At 33.3% G+C, this 18,173-nt stretch overlaps 1 pseudogene across 1 annotated transcript; it reads left to right on the top strand.

Moving 5' to 3' along the window:
• The first annotated feature begins 306 nt into the window (after positions 1-306).
• Positions 307-5,473, top strand: LOC143555691 (7-deoxyloganetin glucosyltransferase-like; annotated as a pseudogene). Its single transcript, XR_013139248.1, has 2 exons — positions 307-809; positions 4,523-5,473. The product of XR_013139248.1 is annotated as a 7-deoxyloganetin glucosyltransferase-like (transcript).
• Positions 5,474-18,173: the final 12,700 nt, after the last annotated feature.

Raw genomic sequence — 18,173 nt, 5'->3', positions numbered from 1 at the left:
GCAAATTCGAATCTCACATATACCGATTATTTTTCTGTGTTATTTACATCTCACGAATATGGATACTGAAAGCATGAACTAACCTTTGTTTTAAGCTTAAGAATTTTTTTATTTTTTTTAACGTGTTTGGCCTTTAAAACGGTTGAGCCGGCCCTGCTAGTTTTTTTTACTTTACATGTGTCTTTGCTTCCAAATCTTAAAGACCTATAGCAAATATATAAACTTTTAAAACCCACGTGGTGGTGGAGTTCATTGTTAGCCTATAAAAAGAGTAAAAGAGAAAGTGTTACATACTTCCGTCATTCCATGGGTTCACACCAAGAAAAAAAGCCTCATGTAGTTTGCATACCAGCCCCACTTCAAGGCCACATTAACCCAATGCTAAAACTAGCCAAAATCCTCCATTCCAAGGGCTCTTATCACCTTTGTCAACACCGAATTTAACCACCAACGGCTACTTCGATCACAAGGGCTCGACGCGCTACACGGCATCCCTTCTTTCCGCTTTGAGACCATCCCCGACGGCCTTCCACCACCCAAAAACACAAACGCCTCCCAAGATATCCCACCTCTAGCCAAGTCTGTTGATGAGACTTGTTTGGGTCCGTTTAAAAGTCTTGTGGCCAAAGTTAATGAATCTTATGCACCAGTGACTTGCATCTTGGCTGACATGCTTATGGGTTTCACTTTCGCTGCCGCCACAGAACTCGGTATCCCAGAGATAGTCCTTTGGACCAGTGGAGCAGCTTCTTTAATATGTTATAATCAATACCCTAAGCTTTTGGAAAACAAGTTGATGCCTCTCAAAGGTAAAAATAACATGCTCTTATTTTTTGTTTTAAGTATATATATGCTAATTTATTCTTATAATAGTTAACATTTTTTGTAAGAATGATAGACATCACTTTCTGGATGCTTAGTTATTTATTATCAGTTGTTTAAATGCGACACATAAAATGGTTTTGAATTACTCTTTCTTCTCACAAATAAATTTGAAAGTACATATGAAATTGAAAATTAGGTACAACCTAGACCACGAAAATTGAAATTGATATTGAAGATATATTTGTTAATTAGATTACGGATAGAGATAGATCAAAACAGATGAGGTTTACGTGGTTACCAACGGAACATAGCATCCTTTCAATTCAAAAGAGAATAGGAAACACAATCCATTAAAATATTACTGGTTAAGCCTTAAAACCGACATTATTTTAGGATTTAAATTAAATACAAATTACTTTTATAATGAAAAATATACAAATAATTAGAGTAGTTATATTAACACTAGAGTAATTATTATTACACTATAACTTTTGAATTAAAGTAACTATTATTACATGTCACGGCCCCGACCCTATGCCCCGGAGGGGAACCGTGAACGCAAGTGGTGGTATCAGTGTTTATTAAAATATTTGGCAGCGAAATAATTTATCACAACCGTAGTTAGAAAAAATCATCAGACTGTAAAAACACAATGATTCATATTTCATAAACTGAGGATAAAACCCATTTATACAAACCAAAGTTTAATAGGGATAAACCCTAATTTACAACACGTATTTCTTTATTCTAGTGACAAGTCACTTATTTAAGCTGGCCCGTAGGCTTCATTCTTGTATCTTAAACAAATCACCTAAAAAATGTTTAAAAATATTTGATTAACAGGAAATACTAGCAGGAAATACCGGTGAGTACATTTATTTTAAATGACACATTTTTATATTTACAGCATTAAGATGATTTTAAATATGTCTGCTTATAAATTCCTGAAAAGTTACTTGTACTTGGATGTATCTGTGACTACGGTCATATACTTATTGGCTAACACTTGTCCCAGTGGCGGATATGGACTAAAATCCCAGGGGTAACGTTAAATTTTTTTTTTACCATAATTCATATATTGTAAACGAACCAAAAATAAAAAACACAATAATAGATAAATTTAAACACATGTGGTGTTGTTGGTTTTCCCTCTTCAGTTTTTGAATGCCAGAAATCGAGCCATTACATCTTGTTTTACTTTATCAAAAGTTTATCTTTCGACCTCACAAATTAATGCATTGCTCAAATACTCATCACCCATTTGATTGCGCAAATCTGTCTTGATAAGCTATATATTAGAAAAATATATTTCAACGGTCGCGGTTGCAGCCGGTAAAACTAATGCTAACTTTAATATTTGATAAAGCAAAGAAAAAGTGATGTGCTTTCCGTTTTCCACTATTACAAGAGCAATGTATCACATTCCATCCAATTTTGCAAATTTATCATCTTCATTTGAAGTGTGAGACAAGGTCATTAGATCCCCAAAATATACTATTTTTCTTCATTACTAAAATCATTTAGAAACATATCAGAAAATGCAACTATTTTGGATATGTCAAACTTAAAAAGGAATAAGGATTTAAACCAAACATATTTTCTAACAAACTAGTTGAGACCTTACTAAATATATTTCCAAGTTTTTGAATTTTCATATTCAAATCCGTATTAAAAACTTAAACCTCGAAATAATATCGATTAGTAATGACATTCTTTTTGTTTCTTTGATTACCATAACTTCAACCTCAAAAAGATGTCGATTAATGATGTAAATAAATTAATAAAAAGAATAGAAGAATGATAAAACTTAAAATCCAAACATTTTTTAACTAAATTAAATTAAATAAAAGAAAAAAAACATGAATTAAATAAAAACCTTATGGTAAATTATTAATTATTATCCTGATTATTGTTTGGTATTATCCTTTATATTTAAGAAAACAAACAAGCATATTTCAAAAGAAAAATATGCATTAACATTGACTACTATAGGCCTAGACCAAACTAGTTGGTTTAATTGTGTTATTATAGCACTACCCTTTATCTTCTTCATAGCACGATAAGATAACCTACAACTATTGTGTAGATTTTAAAAAAATTATCCAATGTAGTTCCATGTAGTTTCGAAGTTGAGGAGGGGTAGCACTATATTTTTTTAGGTGTAGCGATATACACAAAGCGATCGAAAAAAGATAAATTTACACTAGCGGCCGAAAGTTGAGGGGTAGCGGATGTTACCCCTGTCTTCAAGGCGGATCTGCCCTTGACTTGTCCAATAAATAACCTGTAATAGCTCATTAGGCAAGCCTTGTATACAAAACTCCACAATACGAGTAGTAACCATCCTGAAAGTCTACATAAACTTAATCATTGTAATGTAATGAAAACCTTTTTAAAATATTTTGAAAGCATTTGGACTATCTATAATGAGTTTAAAAAGTTTAAAATCATCATGACAGTATTGGAAAAACCAGTTGTCTCATACAAATGTGAGTTGTATAAAAACTCGAATGTCTTACAATATACGTTTATTGTTTATGAGCTTTATGGTAATTAAGCATCTAAATTAACGCAATGCAATATATCTATATTAGTATAAACCAAAAAGCTTTAAAGCTAATCACGATATTGAAATATACAATGACAAAAAGTCTCACCTTGTTCTGGTCGAGATTTGGATTTGTATACTAGTCTTAATCAATCGAGCAAAGTATCGTTACATCTACTCGAGGTATTATACTAACACTTATCGCGACGGCCCTAAAATAAGAGATTTGAATGGAGAATGAAGGCTGGATCACTCTTCTTTTATAGCCGATTTTCAAGTTCGTCGCGTATCGCGACGGCCCTAAAATAAGGTCATCGCATAGCGCGACGAGCTTATAGGGTTGCCGAGTCAGCCCTAGCTATGCCACGTATGTGTCATGGCTACGTAGCCTCCATGTCGCATATCGCGACGGGTCATTTAAGTACCGTCACATAGCGCAATGAACAAGAAGATTTTTCTAGATAATTCTGGATAATTATAAGTCTTCGTTTATCGCGGCGAGGCTTATCTTTACCCATCGCGTAGCGCAATGAGAATAAAAATTTTGTTTTTCACCAAAAATACTAAGTCGGCTCGCGGTGATGCAAGCGAAGTGCAAAGTGCGACATCAAAGCGCCAACTTGCGCCCATTGCACTTCGCCCGAGCACGTACCCGTCGGGTGCTTTACACTCTCACTAAAACCACTGAGTGTGTTTTGTCATACAAGAATGTTATCTTGTGAGCCCTCTTCCTTGTAAAGAGCTTATAAGATTTTCTTCCTCAATGTGGGATTAACTTACTTTTTCATAGTTTATATTACACTACATTATTTTTTATGACATAATAACTTTAGTTCGAAACTGTAATTAATTTAGTTATTTGTATGTTTAATTAGTATGTTAATTTTATTTGTATCGAATCTTACCCCGTTATTTTGCATATACAATTTTCAAATATGAAGAAAGATCATTACACTTCTCTCTCTTTCTCTACTCATAACACTCTAAACTATAAAAACCCAACACGTGTTATTTAGTGGATGGAATGTGAACTCTCCACCAAACAAAACAAACATTAATTTCTTTGTATTTTACACTTTGAAAACATAAAAGGAAAGATAGGAAGTTTCGTATATCAAGCTAATACTACCATTTTACTTTGCTCTACAGATACAAGTGATTTGGTGAATGGATATTTAGATACAGTCATAGATTGTATCCCAACCATGTCTGGTATACGTCTAAAAGATATTCCTCCTTTCATCAGAATTATCTACCCAGGGGATGAGTACATGGTACAATTTTTGTGTTCGCAAATAGTGAGAGCGAAAAAAGCTTCGGGCATCATTTTCAACACTTTTGATGAACTGGAGCATGATGTTTTAGATTCACTTGCTTCCATGTATCCTCCTTGTTATGGTATTGGCCCTCTACATTTACTTGAGAGAAATATTGACGATAAATCTCTTGCATCCATGAAATCAAACCTTTGGATCGAAGAAGCCAAATGTTTAAAATGGCTAGACTTACAAGCACCATTATCGGTTATTTATGTGAATTTTGGTAGCATTGCAGTGATGACACCTCAACAACTAGTCGAATTTTGTTGGGGACTAGCAAAGAGCAATTATTCGTTCTTGTGGATAATACGACCCGACCTTGTCATTGGTGATTCTGCTATACTCCCACCAGAGTTTGTAACGGAAACAAGTGGTAGAGGGATGTTGGTTGGATGGTGCCCCCAAGAACAAGTCCTAAACCATCCGTCAATTGGAGGGTTTTTAACACATAGAGGATGGAATGCATCACTCGAAAGCATCTCTAGTGGTGTGCCAATGATTAGTTGGCCGTTTTTTGCGGACCAACAAACGAATTGCTGGTGGAGTTGTAACAAATGGGGTGTTGCGATGGAGATTGACAATAATGTAAAGAGTGATGAAGTTTCCAAGCTAGTAATTGAGTTAATGAGTGGAGATAAAGGGAAGGAAATGAGGAAGAATGCTATTGACTTGAAGAACAAAGCTGAGAAGGCATGTACTTCTCCTTCAGGTTCATCCATGGCTAATTTAGAGAAACTAGTTCAATTGATTCATTCATTTTCAAAATGATTTGTAATTTGTTCTTTTTATGCATGTGTGCCTATGCTACTGCTATAATAATTGAGATATAGGCAATGTATTTGTATTTTAATTTGTATCACATGATATGAAACTACTTTTCATGCATCAATAATATCCCTTTACCAAATTCCTTCTTATTTAAGTCGTTCGTCATAGTATACTGGAAACCAAAAGTACTTTTTAACTAGTTATAGGCAAAATCTCTTTAATATAAACTAACAAGTGGCAGGCAATATTTGTACTATTGTATTGGTTCAACTCAAGATCTTCTATGAAAAAAAAATTACACTTTATATTTTAGAGTGTTGTGTTGTGTTAAAATAGCAGGCACAACTTAAAACTAACTGTTCCAATGAAGAAGAGAACCAAATCAACACGAGTATCCAAGCTCTCGTAGATTATATGGGATTGCTATCTAATCAACAGCAAGACACTGATGATTATACTCTGGTTATATAGCAATATGATTTGGTCAAATTAATCCCACCATCACACGAAACAGTAGTCTACATTTTTTTAACAGTATTTAATTCGAAACTGCCTCCGATACGCAAGTGAACTTTCATGATATCATAAGATCCCAAGCACCATTAAAAATATTGCATGTTGCGACATGACCAATTAAAACTGATGTGTCAGCGGCTAACATTTTGCTAATACTTTTTTTTTAACTTTTTCTGCAATTATAAATTTATATTAAAAAAGTTATTAATTCAATAAGTAAGACGGTTAGAGAGGGGGTATCTTTATTATTATTTTTTTTAACGGCCAATTTAGATCACTGGCGAGCTGCTGATCCCGTCCTATATAAGGAAGACAGAAATACAAATTTTGTCCTCTTAACATAACTGATTTACGGATCAAGTCCTTTAAAAAGTTTACTTTCAGACGGTGTCCTTTATATAATATGTATATTTGATTTTCGTCCTTTTACCTAACCACCATCCAATTCCTCCGTTAAGTGGTTACATGTGACTAAGGATTTTTGGTCTTTTTAACATTCCTCTAAAACATGTCACAGATCTTTCTCTATTAGCCCTCGACATAACCCCTCAAAATCCTTTTATCCTAACATTTCAACCCCAATTCAGTTACCTAAAGTTCTATACCAAGATTGAAAAGCACGTTCACCAGATCAACCATCACAATCAGAATATCAAACGTTAGGGCAAAACAGAGACGGGGAAAAAGATTTGGGGGTTCTTGTGAATTGCAGGAGTAGAGAACGGAGGCTCTGACAAGCTCAGAAGTTGGGGATGGTGTTGTAGGTCGCCGGAGTTGCTCGGACGTTCAAATTCAGTTTACGCCACATCAACAAGCTGCTCACCACTCTGATGCTTTGTAAGATCACGATTGCAGGTTCAAGAAAAGGGGTAAAGTCGACGTCATGTGCCGGAAAAAGGAGATAATATTTTTCAAAATCAATCCATAAACTTGCCGATCTTTGTTCCTGAACCAGACAAGAAACCAAGCCCTTTGTTCCAGAATAAAACTAGTGAAGATCGAACAGATTAGGGTTTTTGGGAGTGGTTGGTGGATATTTAGTTGATGAAGAAAAAGATGTGTAGAGAGAGGGATTATATTAAAAAATATATATATTCTTTAGTTTTTTTTATAATCATTCAAATATATTTTTGGGTTTTGTTAATAAATATTAATAATAAGGGACTGAAAGTACCCATCACATGCTAAGCACATGTTTGGACTTAACTAAGTTTTTGGATAACAGTTAGTCAAAAGGACGAAAATCAAATAAACATGTTATATAAAAGATACCACCTGAAAGTAAACTTTTTAAAGGACCTAATCCGTAAATCAGCTATGTTTAAAGAACAAAATTTGTATTTCTGTCTATAAGGAATTAGGAAAAATCCATATACTATTTTATTCAATTTAACAAGATAAGATAATATATAACTAATTTCAGGTATTATAAACCAATTCTAAATCTAAAATAATTGTTACTTGTCGGTAACTAATATTGGATATTAGGTTTTATGTTATGTGTCTATAGACTTATTAGTTATCCTGATCAGTTTGTAGTGACAGCGATGTTTCTTTTAAAGTGTCATAATACTAGCCATACCTCATTACCTAAGTTTGAATCCTCTTAGCCTCCCTACAGTAGTGTTGCCCATATTTCAGAATGCATACATGAGTGCGGATTCAAATCTAAGACCAGAAAGAAACCATAAGGAAAACTTCCTGATCACCTCACCAACATGTTAATGGCTTAAAAGTTAAATTAAGTAAGTGAACGTAAATTAATTGGAGCGCCTAAGACCATCACCCTTTACACCAGCCACGCTCTTTGTTAACAGTATATATATATATATATATATATATATATATATATATATATATATATATATATAGGGAAGGGATATTTTAAGAACCATGTTGAGTTTTAAGAACTTAAGAACTCAATTTTTGGCCACACATTTAATTACATGGATTGAAATATGTGCTTGAGATTAAATCTGGCAAAAAAGTCAAAGTATGAGAGAAAATAAAGATGTAAGTGGTTACACTAACTTTTACGTCCGTTACACATGTGTAAAAGTCGCTTGGTGCGTAAAAAGTTCTGTAATTTTTTACATTTATGTAACCTACATATATTACGCATGTGTAAAAAAAATTCAAAAAGAAAATCGTTACACTGAATTTTTTCGAGTTCTTAAAACTCAAAGAGGTTCTCATTTGAAATCTCCTATATATATATATATATATATATATATATATATATATATATATATATAACGATTATCAAAAAGAAGTTGTCTCACAAACTTACTATTCACTTGATTTCATGTTTAATTCACTTGTACCGCATGCTATGTTATTTGTACTAAGATAAGTTAGTTAATATGGGTAAGAGCATTCGCATCCTCTTCACCATCTCTAATCCAAAATTACACTAAAAAACATTACATTTACGCTTTCATTTCAATTAAATAATATTTTTTATTCCTTTATCATTACTATTTATCTCTATTTCACTCACAACTATTTTCAACAAATATTAATTATAGGGGTGAAAAGTAGTTTTCTAATATACAAAAAAATCAATGCATTTTCTCTTTCATCTACTCACAACATCCTAACACTCCCTATATTATAAAAACTCCACTCACAACCCTTTCTCTATCTCTAAATTCAAATTACATTAAAATAACTATCTTTTCTCTCTCAATTTCAATTAAATAATACATTTTTATAGCTTTATCATTACATTTTTCTCTTTCCTCTACCCATAACCAATTTTAAAAAAAATATTTATTAAAAAATTTATATGGTGCTACATGAAATTTTCAAATATATAGAAAATCACTGTATTATCTTTCTCCTTCATTCATAACATCTTAAACCACTCTCTAAATTATAAAAATCATACTCACATATTTGATGGCTAGGTTGTGAATGATCTAAGGTCAAAATGAAATAGTAGGTTTGGTGACAATCTGTATGATTTTATCAAATTTCAAGATGATAAATTTTAAAAATGTCCCTTTAATATCTTGCAAAATCTAATGACAACCCCCCCCCCCCCCCCTATAAGTTTTGTTACATCACAAATAATTTTTTTTCTTTAATTTATACAGCCAAACAAAAGACACTTGAATGTTTTTGTATCCTAAGAAATCTAAGTTTATGTGTCAGTCGTGGTAATGGATTAAAATGATATGAGTTGCTTCAATTGAGTCATTCATAAATTTTATTGACAAATATCTATTTTAAATAATTTTATCAAAATATTTATTATATCAAATAATGGTCATAGTATAAATCAAAATAAAGTTAAGAGGTTTACGTGAAGGTTTTTATTATGTTATATATAGAGTTTAGATGGATGTAAAATGCATGTTCATTCTTTTTGAACATATTGCCACTTTATTTTTGGGTTTTCTTTTTTGATTGCTATACGAGTTACGGTACTATAAAAAGCTGAAGCATTAATTTGGTATGTTTTAAATGCATCGCCGTAATGCACGGGTCCGAAATACTAATTACATACATACATATATAAACGCTTCCATTGAAATAAATAAAGTTAACCTATGCAAAAATGTCACAAGTCATATAACACCATCCATACCGACTTGCGATATTAATAAGGTATACAATTCATATGTGGATTCCTCAAGGCATTATGAATTATTTGAGTTTTGTATTTTTCTTTTTCTTTTTACCAGCAAATCCGTAGACAACTTTGTACTTTCTACCTACTCTACTCTTAAAATTAGCATACTTGTGTTGTACAATTTAAACCCACAAGCAATCGATTAATGGTATATCAGTTTACCACCAAGATTTATTTTTTTAAACGATGGCTATTTATAAAACGAAAAGAGGACTCAACAAGTAGCTCGGACATCCACACAATCATTACATAATTACATCAAAAAATGTTAAAATCCTCCACATATATATTCCAATCAATACTATGAAAAACTTAGACCTAAGCTTCATCAAAAACAAAAAGAGAACAAGTCTTCCTTAAATAGTTTGTTTGAACTTTTTATGATCCTAGTGAACCACCTAGATCTTTTCCAAAAATTAATTATTTGTCTCATATTAGACTGAAAGAAATTGGTATTTTCAACCAAACGTATATTTGCCACCACACAAAAGTAGCTACGATACAAGTTTCTACCACCATATAAGACTTGAGTTTTGTACTTTAGTTAAATATTTTTATGGTCTGATTAATTGTTGTGGGCCAACAGCTGACATCAGGATCTCGTTGCCATATCAAATTTGATATCTTGAACCGTTGAATCTGATTGGAGTTCGTGTATTTTGGATAGCGGTGTTTTGTTGTTTTATTTTTGCATCCATCATTGTTTATCGTTATTCTAAACCATTTTTGACTACTCAATAGAAATGAAACTCAGAAAACGGGCATTGAGAAGGGTAGTTCGGGCAACTATCTGGTTTTTTGCTATTGGCACAAACAGATCCCTACTATCTAAGAACACTAGCAATGAGATCGCATCTCTCTGATTAGGTACTACTAGGGACACCCAGACACTCACCCATAAATATGCCCCGTATAGGTTATACGAGGCGTATTGGTCCCCGTATAATCATATACGGATGTATACGGGGACCCAATACGCCCTATACGAGACGTATTGATGGGTGTTTTAGCAAAAACGGGGGTGTCCTTAGAATTCCTCTTTTTGTATATAATAATAATAATAATAATAATAATAATAATAATAATAATAATAATAATAAATTGTATATAGTTTGGTTGGTGTTTCTTAATGTAATTATATACATAGGATTTAAAGAGGAAGTTGGCCGTCAACACAGATTTGTTTTAGTCAGTATTGTTGATAAACATAGTATGTTTGTGAGGTGGAATCGCAACCCGATTCAAGCAAGTAATGATTCTGACCTATTCATGTTACTAAACAATCTACGATAAAAATTGGTAAATCATGGTTTCTAAAACATCCTAATCAAGAACACCAACAGTTGTCCATTAACCGTGACTTGGCATAGAAATTCCTTCACTGGTCAACTAACAAAAGTATGCAATATAACCTTACAATATAATATTAAACCCTACACAAACAAAATATTACAACAGGTGCGAAACTAAGCGTCAACAATGTCAATTAACCTTCAACCGAATGATTGAAAGAACATTACTAAACATCAAGTTTGCATTGAGTATCAATCAAATAGACCCTTTCACAATCGAAGTTTTATATAATTTACTATAAAACGATTACAATAAAGTGGCAGGCAAACGGGCAACAAGCTGCGCTGCAACCCCCTTTTAAACAGCAAAGCCAATCCTGCTAAAAACGAAGCTTTGGGACCTAGAAAAAAATTTCACAGCCTCTGGAGCCATAAAACCAAATGTATCAAAGGCAAATGGTAGAAAGACATGTTGATTATCTAAACAAGCTTTCTCGTGTTTAACAACTTTGCCCGATTCAGCCTTCAACGCAGTCTGACCCACAACAAACCCACGGTCCCTGAGCCCAACAAGAGGAGACACTCCTGTAAGATCCACACAGGCGTGTTTCCCCCCTGCCCACCCGAACACAGGAATATCAGCTGGTCGTAAAGTAGACCTCCCTTCAATAGGATCCGTGAGAAAGTTAACAGGGGCCTCCTTTTTAGCAGAAATCCCTGCCCGTTTAAGAACATCACACAGAACATCCCTAACCAGATCATGTCTGTATTTAAAGCCAGACAATTCTTTGCAATGCACCGCATGGTCACCAAAAGAATCCAAACAGACCTTGCGACAAATTGGGCAAGGTTCATCCGTCGGGAACATAGGGATCATTAACCGGTACTTAAGGATAGCCCGATACTCCAAACCGACATACGTTGGCCTAATCCTTCAATGGGGATGGCCGTTAGAAAATCCTGAGCCCGAGGAGCCCGAAGGCATTCAAACACCGCCTTTTGGCGAGGGGATAGATCAAACTTCACTTCTAAACTCTTGATGATTCCACTAAATAAGGCACTCGCCACAACATGTTGGGCTCAGGATAGCAAAATATCATTCAATACATAGCCTGAATAGAATAATAAATTATACAAACTTTACACCCCAAGAATGATTCGAGATGGTTATCCTCTCATAATAGTCATCTAATATTCAATTGATTATTGGAATTCCTTAACCATTGATTAAATATGATCCCTAGCTCCCAAAGGTCGTTCAAAATCACCCAGAAACAACATAGAAGAGGGTCTGTCGACTAGGTTTGAAAAATAGAAGATATAATCGATTTAGGTTTTTAGCCAGATTATTTTTGATGTAATGCTATATATATATATATGTGTGTGTGTGTGTGTGTAAATCCCTTGTATATTTTATATAATATTTTATTAGTTTTTGTTCGGTTTTTACTAGAATTTGTATATTACTAACATGTTTGAATAATGAAGGTCCCGGGGCTTGTTCTTGGTTTAAAAGAGTGAAAAATTAGGAAATGAACCGGACCGAACCAGGATTGAACCGGACCGGTCAGACCAGCCCCCTATTTTTGCCGGAGCGCTGCGCGACGGGGGATGGCCCTTGTCGTTGCGCAGCGCTATGAGCAACAGTTCCAGAATCTTATGTAGAAATTAGGTTTTTGGGCCTAAAATGCCTATATAAACACCTCTAAACGTAACCCTAAGCATACCCTACAAACCAGAGCTGATTTGGACGAAATTTGGAGCTCAAGTGAGGAGTTTTTGAAGGATTTGAATCATTCTGTGACATGCTAGTCGATAAAGAACGAAGATCACGAGTTTTATCACCTTTAATGTTTCGTTCTTATTATTTTTCACCATGATTTCTTTTATCATTGTTTTGTTTGATTTTATGATGCTAGGATAAACATTATAAACTGCCTAGGCTTTTGATGAACCTTTGTTGATGTTTGACTTTGACTTGGGATTTATTTATCGTTATGGTTTTATGAACTAGTAAAATGTTTAATTATATTGAGTTGATGCATATGGATACTTAGGGTTGTTTGTTTAGTTTTATTATAGACTGGCTAGGCTTATGATGAACCTTTGTTGGTGTGAGTTGTTAATTTTTGCAAAAAGATTACTTTGCATGGGCATGCTCTTACTATTTGTAGTAGAGCATTCAATTCTTTAGTTCCATTCATGGGCCCAAATGTGCTTTTTTTACAATGAGTCAAGCCCAAGTATGCATAAGCAAAATGAAAGCTAACATAATTCATCATGGAATTAACTAACAAATACAAAAGATTTAATATACAAAATGGGCTCTACAATCTCCCTCTAGTCTTTTAGTATTTGTTGTAGCTTCCGTCTTCAATCGGTCTCGTACTCGAAGAGGGAGTCATAGTCAAATAGTTGGTTGTTAACGAATGAACTTGTTGAACTTCCCAACTATTTCATCCGTGTTTTCTTTGTTGTGATCTTCAAGTGTATGTAGAGGATACTTATACAGATTTAACAAGTCAACTTTGCGAAGACCCATCAAATCGTGCTCGTCAAACACACAAAGAGAATGCATGGATTTTCAACACCAATATTAATGTCAAACTCCCAGAAGAGGAAATCATGAAGTAAGTTAGGCTCAAAAGATTCTCCATGATAGATTTCATGTTCATCCATAGGCATCTTGTATCTCTAAGCGTTTCTTCCCTTCCTGGTAGCTGGATCGACTTCGGTTGGATGTAGATAGGACCTCCCCGTATTGAGCTTGAAGTTGGGATAGTCCCTCTTTGATTCCCTATGTAGATATCTTTTAAACCAACCTTCTAGCTTATTTTCGCCAATGCCATCACTAACAGTTCTTCTGAAGTAGTTCATGTCAAGATGAGACAGTATATGCATCTCAGTGTGATGCAGGTAGGCGATGTCTCCATTTGTACACCTGATGGCCCATGATTCACTATCAGCATGCCATTTATGATACAGGATAAGAAAGTCATCATGGTAATGATAATTTCTGCATCTAACACTGTCACATCTGTTAACACAATGCCGCATCTTCTTTCTTGTCTTTGACATTTAAGCAGCATCAGCAGTAGGATCAACGACGGAAACAGATAAAGCTTGATCAAAAGTAGCAGCTTGAGCAGGATCTTTGACTTCCGGTTCAGGAATATCCGGATTTGGAGAATAATTGAGGTATCGTCATAGTCAGAGTCATTATATGCATAACATTTAAAGAGGAAGCTTTATACATAAGATTTAGTTTAGTCGTATACATACATACATATATATACATATATATATATATATATATATAGTTTGGTTGGTGATTCCTAATGCAATTATATACATAAGATTTAAAGAGGAAGTTGGCCGGCAACCCAATTTTGTTTTAGTAAGTATTGTTGATAAACATAGTGTGTTAACAATATTTGCGTATGTGGTGTAGTGGTTTTATTGGTTTGAATAAATATAATCATGTTCGAGTGATTTTCTAATTCAAATTGGTTATGCTTGGGTTGTATTAAAGTTACGAGTTGTCGATCCTCGGCAACAACGTCAAATTTTGATTAGTGTCGAAGGACCTGTCAAAGATAAGAGCTTTACGATCCTATTCACCTTAATTAGCTAGGCCAAGTAGGATGTCGAACTACGTACGAGAGTCTTTCGTTAGTGTTATGATTAATTAACCGATTGATTGATTATAAAGATTATGTTTAGAGTACTTATGACACTAACAAATTTGAATTTGAAAAGAAGACAAATAGTAAACACTTAAACGAGCTGTAACAATTAATAAAAGAGAATCACACCCCTATTTCAAGAAATAATCATTCTGACCAATTCATATTACTAAACAATCTTTGATAAATAATTGATAAATCAAGTTTTCTAAAACATCCTAATCAAGAACACCAGCAGTCGTCCATTAACCGTGACTGACATAGAAATTACTTCGCTGGTCAACTAACAAAAGTATGCAATACAGTCTTAGAACATCTTATTAAACTCTACACAAACAATTATTACTGATGTCGTTAAACTAAACGTCAATGGTGTCAATTAGCCTTCAACCGAATGACTGAACCAACAATACTAAACATCAATTTGCATAGATTATCAATCAAATAGCAAAATATCATTCAATACATAACATGAATTGTAACATTCATTAATTTTTAAACCCGAAACCCGGCCCATTTTAAATTTCAATGTAATTCGGATTCTAACATGTGCATCCATCAAATTAATTTGTAACTTATTTTCTTACCATCTTCTTTTTAAACTCTTTTAAAAAGTGTCAAACCTCATCCCCTAAATTACTCCCCTAATCAATTTTATCATTTAGAGCATTCTTAAAGTAACCTCACCCTTTTAGTATATATATACAAGAGCCTACTTCTCCATTTATTTTTTTACCACTCTTTGCCAAGTTCAAGAGAATTCTAGTTTTTCTTTTTCTCTTCACAGGTAGGATTTTAATTATTTAAGTCTTCTTCATCTTATTTCTATTTCTTTTTAATTCTTGTGCATACTAGTTAATCAAACGGGTCATATGGCCACAACACAATCATGTCTAGGAATACACATAATCCACACACCATGGTGTATATTGGTGGATGAGACAAAGTTTACAACGAGAAGATCGATTTCATGAAGGTCACACTTGAAACTTTCATACATCTTTATTTTTATGTTTTAAATCAATGTTTTATTCAAAGGACCAAAGTATTATTGATGATATATACTCATAAATTTATATCAACATATCCTAAAAATTCCTAAATTTTATTTTATTAAAATCCTTTACAAAACCGTCAAAACACTGCTTCTAGCAATGTTTCAGTTTTGATATTAGATTTAGCCATCAAAGAAAGGGCCATATATTGTTCATAACAAACTGAAAAAGTAAAAGTCCAGATTTTATGATAAAACTTATTGAAATCGGTTCTAACAATTATTTCTACGCATTTTAATTCGCTTGTATGAATTCACAATCAATAATTTAGAAACAGTGCACAGATTCGTACCCTTTGATTTGAATGGCTGTTTTGGCATATTTATGGTTCGAATTCGTAAACTTTTCTAAATGAAAGTTGTTCAAAACATCTTAATTTAGTAGACCGGAAAGTCTTGATTTATAATAAAAGAATTTTGATATTTTAAAGACCTAAAACAAAACAAAACAATTTGTTATCCAAAAACTGATTTTGTATTCCATTTCCTTTTTGATCTTTTCCTTGTTATGTTATCCTTTGTTCAATTAGTTATAGCATTCCTTATCATTAGCCTAAAACAAATTTCTAAACTTTAGTTTAGGGCTTCATGGTTAGGATTGACCAAGTCACACCAGCATTCAATCCTTTAACTCTCCAACCAAGATGAGTTTTTCATAACCTCTTTTTATTACTTTACAAAGTTTGGGGTGTAGCACGTCATGTTTCTTTTTATTGATGTTTTATTGATGCATGTTTCAAACCAATTCACTCATTGTCATAATTGTTTTCATTTGTTGCACACATGTTTATGAATTATGTGAACTTTACAACGTGTTTATCGCTTTTGGTGGAAGAGATGCATACACATACGCATACGCATACTTATAGTGGGAGGGTCCGACGAGACGTACCAGCACAACATAATTCATCAACTTATGTTGGAACGCACTGTGGTTTTCATTCCTTTATTAATTCGGCTTCGATTAGAAGAACGGGATGGATTTATTTATTTTTTATTAATTTACACTATGTTTAAATGTTACAATTTGACAAGTGAATTGTGTTCGAATTTATATAATACATATATATAAACAAACTATGAAAGCTCACCAACATTTTTGTTGATAAATATTATTATTTTAAACGTGTTGAAGATTGATACGATGATGTGCAAGGACAAAGACAATTAGATTGCCCCTAGGTTTATTTGAAATTAATAGTGTTCGTTTTCCCGATGTACTGGTATTTGTTTGAAACAATTATGCACTTGCTATTATTTGGAATGAAATAAATATATTGTCATTTTAATAGTGTTACGAGCTTATAAGGCCCTGAGCCCGGGTGCCCTACTTTGACGTTGGATTTACTTATAAACATAGTTTTAAATATTAGAGTGAATTAAAACTTTTTGCGGAATAATAAAACTTCAACCAATATATTACAAAACATAAATCCTTGTATTAAACATTCAAATTGTCATAACATAATGTCATAAAATAAGCATCATAACATTCTCTTCACAGGTGTCAGCCTCTTCAGTCAATGCCATGTGTCTCCCTCAAGCTAGCCCCTCAACCTGTTTGCTCGCGTGCATACTAAAAGTCAGCTATGCTGAGTGAGTTCTGGTTAATCAAGCATCATACATTTCATTCACATACTTACTTACACGTATCCGGAGATACATATCACATACTTAACTTGCTCATCTTTCATTCATGCATACTTGCATACATACATTCATTCTTTCATATTTTCATACTTTCTTTCTTTTTATACGTTCATGCTTTCATATCTTTCGTACTTTCATGTTTTAACTCATTTAGTTCATATATATTGTCTCTATGTTTTAAAGAGCATCTCGCCCTACTTCATCGAATATTATTAGGGTCTAGTCCCTTCATACCTCAGATATTATTGAGTCCGGTTCCCTACATACGTCGGATATTATTAGGGCCCGGTGCCTTACGTACCTCAGATAGTAGTAGGGTCCGGATCCCTACATACCTCGGATATTATTAGGATCCGGTGCCCTACATACCTCGGAGAGTATTAGGGTTCGGTCCGTTTTCTTCTCGTTCCATACAACCATACATATCTTGCCATACGACCATACATAATTTGCAATACAACCATACTTTACTTATCTTTTTGTTATATATATATATATATATAGGGATGGATCTTGCGAGAAGTGATATTATAGCGAGAAGTGCGATAAGTAAATCTCAACCATTAATTACACAAATGAATGGTTTATTTTACACCATGTCAATTTAATAAATATCAAGAACTACTTACTAGATGTTTATTGCTTACAAGGGCAAAGAAGTCATTAGTGTGTAGCTAATAAAAAGAAACGGTAATTAAACATTGAATGCGTTTTATTTTTTGCAGGTACATAATATAATTTTTTTATTTTTAGATACAACTTGTTTTTAATAAATTTTATACTAAAATGATGACAACTTAATATTTAACAAAGTTGTTTATTTGGATATTTGCACCGGAATTTAATCTTTTTTTTATTTCACACATTCGTTGTTTATT

The sequence above is a fragment of the Bidens hawaiensis genome, unplaced genomic scaffold (assembly GCF_021521415.1).
Source record: "Bidens hawaiensis isolate Kalapana, Puna unplaced genomic scaffold, B.hawaiensis_p1.1 tig00018246_1, whole genome shotgun sequence".
Classification (NCBI taxonomy): Eukaryota; Viridiplantae; Streptophyta; class Magnoliopsida; order Asterales; family Asteraceae; genus Bidens; species Bidens hawaiensis.
This window is presented reverse-complemented; position numbering and strand designations above follow the sequence as displayed.